Consider the following 13,311-nt stretch of genomic DNA (forward strand, 5'->3'; position numbering starts at 1 on the left):
CAGAGAAACGAAGAACTCTATTCGAATATAATTTTATTTCCATTTAAAGTCACATCTGTCTAATGTTGCCATACACAATATATGTTACACACATATTACAGAACACACATTCGGCTGCATACTTATATCGAATAGACGATTTGTAATATTGTATATTTTATCATCATAAGCACGATGGGTCATATCAAATATATACCCCAACTGAAATGAAACATATGTGTGCTTGTCTTGTCTTGGGTGTGTTTTTTTTTACTTTCCTCTATCGCAAAATGTTTGGTGTGTATCTATCTCTATAACCGCCTCATATAAGAGTTGGGTAAATGTGTAAACTTTGATCTCGATTTGTACGTGACTGAAATATTTAGATGCTATATCCTCAATGGATCTTGGCTCTGAGTATATTATTCTATTGAAGAAATAATATCCCATTTCTCGTGTAGATTTTTATATTCGAAATGGTTGGCGGTTGGGAGTATTAATATTGTCGGGTGCCATATTTGACTCGAAGTCTATATATGTAAAAGTAAAGCTTTACGCTTTGATGATTGGGAAGTTTTAGCAATGAATGAAACACTTTGAAATTACCCTGAATTCTCATTTTATGAATTTTCTGAAGGATTAGTTTCTGCAGCTGTTCAGAAAAAAAAAATATTTCACTCCAAATTGATCAAGATTATCTCGTACAATAGTCACATTGGAACGAAATGCATATGATTTTCGATCTGAACGAATAGCCTATGCGAATCAACTTTAACTAATGATTTCATTTGAAAGGCCCTTAATAGTGTTGACTTTATCACTATTTTATTTTACCGGAAACGCGTACACATTCAAATAAAAGCATTTCCGCCAAAAAATCGTTTTTTAAATTAAAGTACAAAATAATTTCAGATTTGATGTGTCACTTACGACTATCTTCACAGCATTCATGTCAAAAAAATTTGTTTACCTAAATGGCAACATCTTTTTTGTATGTTTTCTTTACACTTCGCCGACTGAATTAGCATGAAACGGCGTGGGGTAATCTGGCACACCATACAAATTGATGGTGTGCGAGATTCACCTCTAAGGAGCGAATCTGGCACAGTAATGACTTATATTTATATGCAGTAAAAGGACGCATACTATGATCGCGTGTGCCAGATTCCCCGATGCCCATGAAACGTATTGCAGGAAATTTCTGAGGACATAAATTCAATGAATTGTACACAAAATTGCACAGTCAAAGTCAAATTGTTTATAAAAATCAAATTTTCACAACACTAACACTGTTTCAGTAAAATAATTCGATTTTAGATCGGCAATTTTTGTTTAGGACACTAGAAAGCGCACACGCGGAACTATTTTCTGGCCGAAACTGAAACAGAATCACTTCGATTTACGCGAATCACTTCATTCGACACAAACTTGTTTGAAAATAAAAATTTGATGACATTTCAACAAAACCAAATTCATTGAACTTGTGTAAACTGGGGAAACTGAGTGTACAATGTACAATACTACTGTAATTTTAATATTGCAAACTTAAGACTTTATGTAGAATTTGGGTGGAAAATGGCGCATATCACATATTGGAATTTTCTATATGTGCCCAGTAAGGTATTCGACCTCAGAAGCCAAAACCACTTTCAAAAAATTTCTTGCAAGCTTGTGTGGCTAGTGCGAGGTGAACAAAAACCGAAAACTTGAACTTTTCTTACAAAAATTTCTTCAGTTACACGAGTTGTACATGGTCGTGCGGGGTGTCATTAGAAAGATAATTGCATGTACTTCCGGGGCAAATAGGGATTGTTGGGTTTTGATTTTTGACCACATATGAAAAATCGAGAGCTAAATTTTTACTTGATCCATTTTGTGTGACTGTGTGTGTGTTTTTTATACGCTGTTTATACTTTGTTTTTAATACACACACGGAATTTTGAATTACGACACATTTTCTGTTTGTGTGTTTTACTTGAGTTTCTGATTTATCCATATAAAAATACGCGCAAAATTAACAAAAAACCAGTAAATCACGAAACCGAAAATGTGTCGATTTTCAAAATTCCGTGAGTGTAAAATGAATTTCATCGTAAAAACAAACAATTTAAAAAATTTAATAAAAGCTGAATCTGTAGTTAAAACATATATATTTTTGCTCCACTAATGTCAATGATTTGCCATTCAGTTGCTCTACCACAATGTCAACTCCAAAAATAATTAAAAATTTGAACATTTTAATTAAAAAAAACTCAAACAAACGAATTCGAATTTCTACTTAAATCGATAGCATATAAAATCGTCAATCAACTGGCAGGCAATACAATAAAAATAACAAAAAAACTAAAGTTTTCTTAATGGAAAATGTTGAAAAAAAAATATTCATAAATTTCACGAGCTATTTATACATTCGACACAATTTAAAATTAATAATTTTTAATTAAGAAAATGGAAACAAATATTTTTTTCTCAGTTCGGTGACGAAAAGTGAAAATTTCGTTGCCCTATTGAGAAAAAAGGTTGTAAATGCAACTCGGTGATAAATCCTTTCTTTGATCCACGATGTGCATTGTCACACTCTGTCTCCACGACCGACACATCTAGTGCACTAAAAAAGAATTTATCATACGGTTGCATAAATAACTATTTTATTTATTTTGAAAGTTTTCAAATATTTTAATTAAAAATTGAAGCTTCGATATTTTGTTTTTGTTGCACTTTCTATTGGTATTTTACTGAATTTATTGAATTTGTTCGAAACACATTTTTGCTGGAGCTTATGTTCATCGAAGATCATGAAGGAAATGTTAGACGACGGGAACATAAAAAATCTGCAGTGGCGAGACATGATATACATAATAATAGTAGATTACATTGGATATGCGGAGGAAACCATTCATTACATGAGTGATCAATTTATGATACGAGCCGATCTCACAATTGTGTTTTTAAGCAACGAGGTTTGGAAACTGTTATTTTGACAAGTGTAGAGCCGAAGGCGAGGTATGCAACTACAGCTGAATTTTTTTATAAAAATAATTTTTGACCGTTAAAAATTTGAATTTTGTTTTTTCGTTGTTATGTCGGATTACCATACAAGCCTGTCTGTCAAATTTAGTGTATAAAGAAAATTCAGCTGTACACGAGCTAAAATAACAGTTTCCAAACAGAGTTGCTTAAAAACACACGAGTGAGTTCGCAAGTATCACAATTGATCCCGAGTGAAGAATGCTTTCCAAGCATTCAATATACGCTATTTTATTGCCTAACCACCCGGAAAGTTGTAGTTACAAGTACATTTCTGCCGTTATTTGCATGACAGACTTAGTGCAAAATGTAAACAAAAGAATTCATTATTTATTTTACGCCTACCAGATCTGGGAAATCAGCTCAGAAATAAAATGTAAAATGAATTCGTATCTCGTATAGTATACAAATCTAAATTGAAACAAATGAAAAATGAAAAAGCGTTGAAACGTTTAGAAACAAATCTAGTTCACTGATAAAATTGGCTCATATTTCTTCAAAAAATATTGATCCCAAAAACATCACTAATGCTACATCAGTGGCAACACTGCTTCGGTGACATGTTGACATGCTACTTCTTTTATGAAGGTGCTAGATGCATAATTCACTGAATATTTGTTGATTTTGTTGGTGTTTCAATAAATTTTGTGGTGATGTGAAGCGAATAAAAGTAAAAAACAAGCAAAAGTGTTTATTGTTTTCAAAAAAGGAAAAAAAGCAAAATCAAAATTGTTTGGCCATTAAGTGTTCATTGAAATTAAACAAAAATAAAATATTACTAAGACCAATATGGCCGACACGTTCAATTCCGTGCGTTTTATTATTTTTGTTTTCGAAAATTTTGTATTTCATGTATGTGCTTTCTACGTATTTACTCAAGCCACAACTTTATGGTATCACCAATATAACAACAGATATTTCGATTGCAGCGTTCAATAATTCAAAATAATATTTCAGATGATGCATTTTTTCTGTGAAAGAAGAACTTTCCTTCACTTGGGACGGAAGAGCTTTGGTAGGGAAAGAGCTTTCCTTCACAGTCACAAAAAAGGTCCCTCATGTAATGACCACTTTCCGTGGGGGGTAAATGTACATGTAACTACAACTTTCCGGGTGGTTAGGCAATAAAAGACATAAAATCAATTGGAATAATTCAAAAGTAATAATCAAAGAAAGCAACCACGACCTACGATGAATTAAAGAAGATTTGACCTCAAAAAACTCATTCTATTTTAGTCTCTGACGAAGGAAACTGTTTGTTGCCGAAAGCTCGGAAAAATAAAATAATTTTCAATACAAAACCACGTAATCCAATTATTGCAATGAATGTTCATCATTTTACAATAGTTATTTGTACTACAGGAACTGTTAAGGGTATTTTATGTTCAAAAAATGGTAAATGGTTCGAGGCGCAGCCGAAACACACAAATTAGCCCTGCCAGTCGATTGACTAATTGCTATCGATGTACAGATTCGTGTTTTGGAGTTTTTAAATAAAAATGTTAGAATTTTTAATTAATTTTGTAGTTAACATTGTGGTGGAGCTGGACGCTGGAGCAACTGAATGAAATATCTTCGACATTAGTGAAACGAAAATGTTTTGTTGCAAATTGTTATTTTACATGAATAATATAGGACTGATCAAATTTTTGTTCAAATTTTCAGCTTTTTCTGGGTGACCGAAATCGAAAGTGTGATATTTTGATTCTGTTGTTGTTAACCTCTTACAGTATCCCACTTTATTATTGAAAACACAACGCAGAAACTATTTTATCGTCTAAACTAAATGAGATCAGACATTTTTCTTGTAGGGTCAGTGTACCAGCAGTCTCCGAACATGGATGAGAAATCGGACACCTATTGTCCTTTCACTCATAAAACGTTTGTTAATGAAATAATAATAGGTGTTCGATTACTCAACAGGTCCGGAGTCTGGTACACTGACCCTACAACCAAAATTTTCGAATATCAAATCCAATACGAAAGCACAGATATTTTTAAATCACTTGTCTGGATTGAGATTTTTATAGATATCACAACCATCAGACTCGAAAAATTACCGTTTTTGAAAAAAATATAATCAAACGCAATAAATCCACGTATGTGTGTGAAAAGATCTCGTCCTCATCTTGTGTGATGATATGCTGAATGAGCGATACAACGTTTGCTTGTTGTTGTTTTTTTTCAAAGAAAATTATATTGAAAATAAATGAACCGATAAATTAATAGATAAGAAAAGCCAAATACACTCGTTTTTGCTTCAAATCATGATAGAGATGTTTTTCTTACACAATGGAAATTGTACGTTTGCTGGCTAAATTTCTCAATGATCTTTTTTTTCTTCACCGAGCATTTAATGAACTTTTTGGATGACTAACAAAATATCGAATAACCGAAAGTAAATATAATTAAATTACATAGCCAGCCGAAGTGGAAATCTTTCAATGAAAAATTTCATGGAATGGTGGTGGTATACATTTGGTGGCTTTGAGATAATGGTTTTATAAATTAAAACGGTGAATGGTTTCAATTTGTCCGCACAGACACACACTCACACAGCAACACTCATATATATTCTGAAAATCGTATAAAAATCTTTGTAATTGTCGAATGACGTGAAAGAAATAATGTGAATTCTGTAACAGACAATTGGGTAATTCTGTAACTAGCCATCCAATCTTTAATTATTAATGCTCGGGATAGAGAAAATTCAATTACAGATAGCCAACAATGTGTCTGCGACTCATAAAACTACACATATAGTTGCCTGCACACATTTCCATCACGACCCATGTCTTTTGTTTAACAGGGAGTTGCGGGAAATGGACAAAATTGCTACAAAAGACACATAAATTTCATTTAATGAAATTCACATTTCCATTGTTAATGGAATACATCGCACTAAAACGACTGCTAAAGAGGCGAAAAATGCAGAAATTTGTGCACTTTTAGAAAAATTGAGCCCAAATTTTTGTAGATTCTCTGAAAAATGCGGTATTTTTTTATTAAATTTGTTTACTCTGAATGTTTTAATTCGAAATGGTAAACAATTCGAATGTACAGTCAATCCCAAAAATTAATATCAACATCAAGTCATCCGAAACGTTAATACCAAAATAAAGTTCATGTTGTAACCATCAGACATAGTACATAAAATCTGCGTTTCAAATGTGCACGCATTTCTTCCCATTGTCGTCGACGTTTTTTCACATAATTTTAAAATCGCGCATTTAGCTTATTTAGGCACTTTTTACAATGGATTTCGGCGAATCTATTTAACGTACAAAATATGATTATAATATGCTAGTAAACACTTGATACAGTGCCGCACTGGCCATACTGGGAAGCCGGTAGACACCCGCGGACCATATGACACAATTGAATCAGTTGGTTTTGTTTCAAATTTTTTAGGGCCTAAACTTCCCGAAGCGTAAGGTGGCAGTAACTGGAGCCCTGATTTAAAATTGTCTCATACGTCAGAAAAATTGAAATAGACGAGAAGAAAATTAGAATTCTAGAGAATTTTTGTGTTAGCACACTTCAATCAATATTGAAGATCAACGAAAGTCGTGCCGCGGTAGGTTCATGGTGTCATGGATAGTAGAGGTCACTACCTAGGCAACGACACCCATATCTTCGAAGTCTATCGTTGTACCTTTTTGAAAACACTCTGCAAAGGTTGGATTTTTTTCCCCCTAAAGGCCAGCTTATGCAACGTCAACCAATGACCATAATTTCAGATAAGTGCGCTACGTATTCTTGGTGATATGCAACAAAAACTATTTTGGTCACCCTAGTGCAGATCATTTTTTCATGATTTCCGGCGTGAGAACATTGGTAATTTGTGTACCAGCTTTGGACGATTTATTTTAGGCAATTTCGCGGATTGTAGGCCGAACGAAGTGAGGCTTACAAGCAAAAGTGCCTTAAATCAACCGTCCCAAATAGGTGCACATGTAAGTTTTCATGCAGAGGGCAGGAAACCCGAGAAAATTCGAAAAATTGCCCTCATTTTCGGCCCCGAAGCATGAAAAATTATTTCGATGATTTTTTTGTTGCAAATGACTCAGGAGGGTCACCTGAATCGATTACTGTGTACCCGCCGAAAATCGCTGATGGCTTGTTTTTAAGTTGTTCGAAGTTTTGGCGAATGGACTCTTAATATTTTCTTTCGTTTGATAAAATTCATAAAGTAATTTGACGATTTTGAAACAACTTAAACAAATTTGATCGTAAAAACTTCAAAGTGAGGCTGTGTTGGCTTCTCTGTGGATGACGATTGACAATTTGAACGGCCTTGGAAGAAACCTATAGCAAAAAGTTCTGTTTGTTTTTGTTTGTAAACTTTCGGTGAAAATTTGAGTGGTTGTGTCGGCGAAGTGCCACCTGTTATCAATTCTTGCAACAATCTGCTACAATTTGAACAGATCTGGCGGCGGCGAAATTTCAACATTGAAATTCAAATCTCATCGCGAATACTTCAAATAATTACTGTGATGTTAGAATTGTGATTTTTGTTTCATATTCAAAAATTAATCATTGCAAATTAAAAATGTGAACAAAATTGAAAATAGATCCATTTCCCGCAATTCCCTCAGTTGTTATGTGTGCTGTAAAGGTTAGGCAAACAGATTAAGAAAGGAAAAAACAAAAACTGAAAGACACAACCACAGAATTTGTGTATCATTTTCGGAGACACCATTACATTCATCGCTTAGGTGCATGTAATGTATCCGTCTTAATGTGAAATTGTTAATCTACAATTTCGTGCAAAACAAAGTTCTTGTTTTACAAAAGGAACAAAAACCGTACCAATTTATCCATACATGACAAACCTAAGAATCGTATATATTATGTTATGTGTATGAATGGAATCGTAAACCGACTAGCTATGTTATCCATATATATATTGGTACCATGTATCCAATCCCACATGTCTACCTATATTTATGTGTGTATACTACACACAGAACAAAACAGCATAAAACGATTTGATGTAATATCATGTATTTTAAGACACAATGAAAATTTATATAGATTTTCTCAGCGACAGCTGAAGCACATTTGTCGGTTGAAAAAGTCCACAAGTAATATAACAAGAACCACCACCGCCGTATGGATGAATGTTGTTTCATCTCTTCATATGGTTAGATATTACTGTTATATTGGTGTATGTGTGTTAGGGGTTATAATAATATGGAATAATACATATGAACGCCACACACCATGCATCTATATAACTAACAATACATAGCGCACAAGTATAATAATCACAATCACGTGTATGAAAGTTAAAATTTATACACATAGTAGGTATTTTATCCTTCCAGAGAGATAAAGCTTTTTGATCAGAGCTGTGTGTTTGGTCTGGCAAAGTTTGTATTACGTAATGGATATATGTATGTGCTTCATGGTTGAGATTTTGCAAAGGAACATGGTGCTTCGTATCTGTTCAACGTATTATATTATAATGCTGTTGTATGTGCATTACTTGCGGTATTGAAGTATGGGATCCCGTATACTTCTACATCCCGAACAGCATCTAAGCATAGCACATTCCGAATACCATATGGAAGTTTTTATTTGTGAAGCTTTTTGAGTCGTAGGGTTTTCTCGTCGTCGTTTTTTTTTTCTTTTTTCTTTATTCGGGTAACATGAGATTTATTCACGTAATGTGTCGTATTTTGTGAAGTCTATATATATGTCGGAGAGAAATTGTTGTTTTTCGTTTTTATTTTAGTTTGGTCTGCTGATTTTCCGAAAAGAAAAGTGTTAATTTCACTGTTGAAAGATTGGGAACTGTTGTGACTGGGTGGAAAACTGGAGGAAACATATGCTTTGCTGGGTAATTGTTGAACGGTAAAATCAGCATATTTTTACACCATTTGAAAGTTATGTATAATGTCGATGGTGTACCACTTGTTTCATTCGACAAGTGTTTCGATAATTTTTACTTATATCATTCAAATACAGCGTTAGTCAGGGACTATTTTTGCGAAAACGTTATCCGATATTTTCAGAAATTTTTGTACATTTTCCCATATTTTTCCAAAAACATTTTTTGGGAAAATATGTGAAAATCTACGATTGTGTGGGGTGGGAACATTCAAGAAAATGTGGAGAAACGTCCCTGGTGCATTGACTCTTTCAGCAGGGTCTATTTTAAAGAATTTAATTACCAAAATTTCACAAATTTCACAAAAATTCTTAAAATTTCCAAATTTTGTTTTCTGTTAGATCTCATTCCGAAGTAATCAGTTAAGCTCAAAGACATGACAAACAACTAAAAAGGCAGTAAAAACAACATTTAATGCAATCTGTTGTGTTTTTAGATGAAATGACGAAAAGTAATGGAAAAATGTGAGAATTTTTGGAAATTTAATTTCCTTAAAATAGGCCCTGCCCTTTAGAACAGATTAACCTGTCACACACGGCAAGCATATGACCAGTATTATTATCGGGTCTATTACTTCCATCGATCAAAGTATTTTTATCTGTTGATTTCAAATCTTGTACTTCAATTTGTTTAACATGCGTTTTACAATATAAAAAACCATGTTACCCAGAGTTTGTCATTATTTTTGTCGTCGTTATCGATAACAAATGAATAGCCGTGTGTGACAAGTTATAAACAAGCGCAATTTTTTACACTCGAAGGGATTTGGAATGAAGTTTTACGGAAATTTACTTTTAACTTGAAAAATGTTACACCTGATGAACCTAGCTTAGAAATTTGTTTTCAACGTTATTCAATCGATAAATTCAATCCAATCCAAATGAAATCACATTGAAACATAGCTCGATTACACATACACTTATACGCGCGAGACAGCAGCATTTGTATGAATGTGCGCACTACTTGAAAAAATAAATTTCTAGGCCGTCTGGATCAGGAGCTACACCTATTTTAAGTTAAATGGGTATTCCATTGGTGTGAGCGAGACAAATATTGTTGTCTCTGTCCTGTCACACATATGGAATTCTTATTTAACTTAGAACTGGGACGTACGAAGTACGTACACATGGAATGTATGAAGTCTTTTATGTGGAGTGGATTGAGAAACTGTAGTATGTAAGTAAAGGGAATAAAAGCTTCTAAGCAAAAAATTTCGAGTGTCAAGATATCTAAATTTTACGTCTCTATTTTCACTAATAATGTACATCAGCAACTTACTAACCTGTTGCGGAAAATAGTCTAAGAATAGTCCTTGTTCCTACTACGCAGTGGTGGCAAGCTGTTTCTATTGTTTATAAATTATCAGATTGTCTAAAATTTTAAATTCCCAAGACGATCCTTAAAATTCTAGACAATGTCAACAAGGGCTGACGTGACATAACTCAAATTTTACATCTATGATCTGCACCCCATTATCCTAATATCACTTCGAAAGAAGTCACCTGAGGAATGCTGCCTTCTGTTGTAAATAATCAAATCTACAACAAGGAACATGTTTCTCCAGCTAAGGTCTATCTGATTTTCCAAATGGCATTCGATTGAATGATAGAATTTGATTCGAATTCCAAATATTTCAAGAAAAAGCAAGCAAAATCTGACAAACAACTGAGAGCTGTTATGATGAAATGTGAACAAAACGAAATATAAAAGAGAAACACATTCACATCATCTCCTCTCACTTAATCCTAGTCTATTACCACCATTTTCATTTTGCTTAATCTACTGATTAATTTACCACCGAGCCACACACCATCAACCATAATGTATTTCGACGGAAAATTATTTACGACTTAGAAAACCAAGCAACAAAAAACAACATTTTCTTTGTTATACTTTTACTTTATTAAAATTTAGATTCATCTACCACGGCTTGTCTTCTGTTGTATATTATACTAGTCATGAATATACACACAGTTTATGTAATCGTGTATTTGTATACGCAAGTTTCATTTGCATCAAAAGTCGCAAACCAAAACCGAAGCATATTTTCTTTCCATTTCTGCCTCTCATATACAAACATATAACAAGACACCTATCATCCATTTTACCGGTATTAAATCAGAGTTTATTATATCATAAGGACGTAAGAGGAACATAAAATTTTTATTGAAAAAGTTTTGTAACATTTTGATGAACATTTTCATGTTATTAATTTGTGTAAAGGGAAAATAATTTGACAGAGACTTTGGGAGAGCGCTTCTTGTTTACCGAAAATTTGTTTATGATTTAAGAACTGCATGTAAATTTTTATTTCATTTGTTTTTGAAGATTTTACTTGATCATTTCAATTATACTTTGTGAAAATTTGTTATTAGACAGTTTGTCTGTCTATTGTGGTAATGTGCTTTTGTACAACAAAGGAATCTTTACTTAAAGCAGATGAACTGATCGGAAGTGGGTGTTACAGTTACATCATATGAAGTGGCTAATAAACCAAACAAAATTTTGGATAGAGAGATGCAGTATTTGTTCGAATATGTGAAAGGGATGAAAATAGTGGTCACACGTGATATACTTTGGGTTGACTGAAATTTTTGTTATTGAGTAAAATTTTTGGAATTCATCGAATTTATTTGAGTGGTATTTCACTCGGGGTCTGGGGACAAGATTTCTAATATTACCAGTTTTCACAGAAGAGATCACTGATGCAGTAAGCTCACAAACTATAGGTCGTAATATTCATCATCATCTGATCTCTTACTCCTCGAAGGAGCTTAGATAGTCTACAAATTTTTGTAATATTACTGCACGTAAATTATTGTCTTGTAAGCAACACTACTATAGAAATCGGTTCTGCGTGTCGGAGCGTGAGCTGCCGTCAACAGGTACTAGAACATTACATACACCAATTTCTTGATTTAAGCAACAACACTATGAAAAGGGAAAATTCGGTAAAATGCTCGAAGTTTCTTGGAATTCTGATAAGTCTTCTAGAATTTTCACGAAACTTCAATCATTTCAAGAATGTTTTGCTATTGAAAATAGGCCCTGTTATAACTATTGGTTTTCGCCTCCTCCAGCGCTCTTCTTAAATCGGACCTTTTCCGCGCCAACGTTCTCCAATAGCTCACTCTTAGTACTTTCAGATCTGACTCAACTGCATCTTTCCATCTTGTTTTTTTTGTCTGCAGTTACCATCGACATTCGTATTTGGCAGTTTCAGCGGAACATGTTCCTTATCATGACCGAGCAATCTGAATCGATTGATTTTTATAAATTTGACTATATCGGGCTCTTTGTGAAGCTGATACAGATCATGGTTGTACCTTCTTCGCCAATTGCCGTTCACATTGACACCTCCAAAAATTGATGGAAGAATCCTCTTTTCAAAAACCAAAAGTTCATCTCGTTGTGTCATACACCAAGCTTCCGCCAATCCATTTGATTCAATTAGTCGAGCCAGCGATCTGTACAGTTCACACTGAAGGATGTGGTGGAGCATTTTTGACCAAAAGAGTTTTTGAAGACTGTAGCAACTACTGTTACCAAGCGTCACCTTCTATGTATTTCTCCTCCGATGCTATTATCACTGTTAACGAGCGACCCAGAGTAAATAAAGCTGTCGACACTCTCGAAGTTTTTTGCATTCACTAACCCACAGGCTATATTATAGACCCAATGATATAATCGTGGTCTCATTGTATAGATTTTGGGCGTAGTAAATTTTATTATTAGATTAAAAATGTCACCGTGTTCACAGACAATTTTCAACGGAGAGTTTCTAAATTGAAACGGTAAATAACCATGTTCGTTTTGGAGAGGTGTAAGAAACAACGGTTTCTTGCTGACTTTGAGATTAGTTTGACCAAAGATAGGATTGTTTTGAGAAGTAAGCTTTGGATGTTAGTGGGAAAAGAAATTTAGGTTACATAAATGCAAGGTCCATCGTGTTGTCAGCTTTAAGAGTAAATTGTGGACACATTTCAAACATCTAGTGCTTCATTTTTCACAAAACAATTTTTTGCACCAGTATCTTTGGAACGAGCGATAAATAAACGAATGGCCGAGAACGAAAATCAGACATGAAAATACATCAGATTGAAGTTAGATTAATCAATCGAGAGTGATTAAAAATTCAATTGTTGCCCAAATTGCATTAGGCGTTTTCCAGTAAAAATGAAAATTTCTCGAAATCTCTGCTTTTAAATTCCGTCCAAAGTTAAATACAAAGCTGGGTTGACTTGAAGTACGAAAATTAATTGAGTGTAAATTAATGTCGAAAACCTTTAAATATTCATGCAGCGAAACAAATAATTAAAACGTTGAGATTGTGCAGGATATTTCATTCTCTTGAATTCCACAAAACTTTTGTCAGATTTTCATTTGTGAAAACTTCATCGAATCAGATT

Source organism: Bradysia coprophila, unplaced genomic scaffold (assembly GCF_014529535.1).
Source record: "Bradysia coprophila strain Holo2 unplaced genomic scaffold, BU_Bcop_v1 contig_24, whole genome shotgun sequence".
NCBI lineage: Eukaryota > Metazoa > Arthropoda > Insecta > Diptera > Sciaridae > Bradysia > Bradysia coprophila.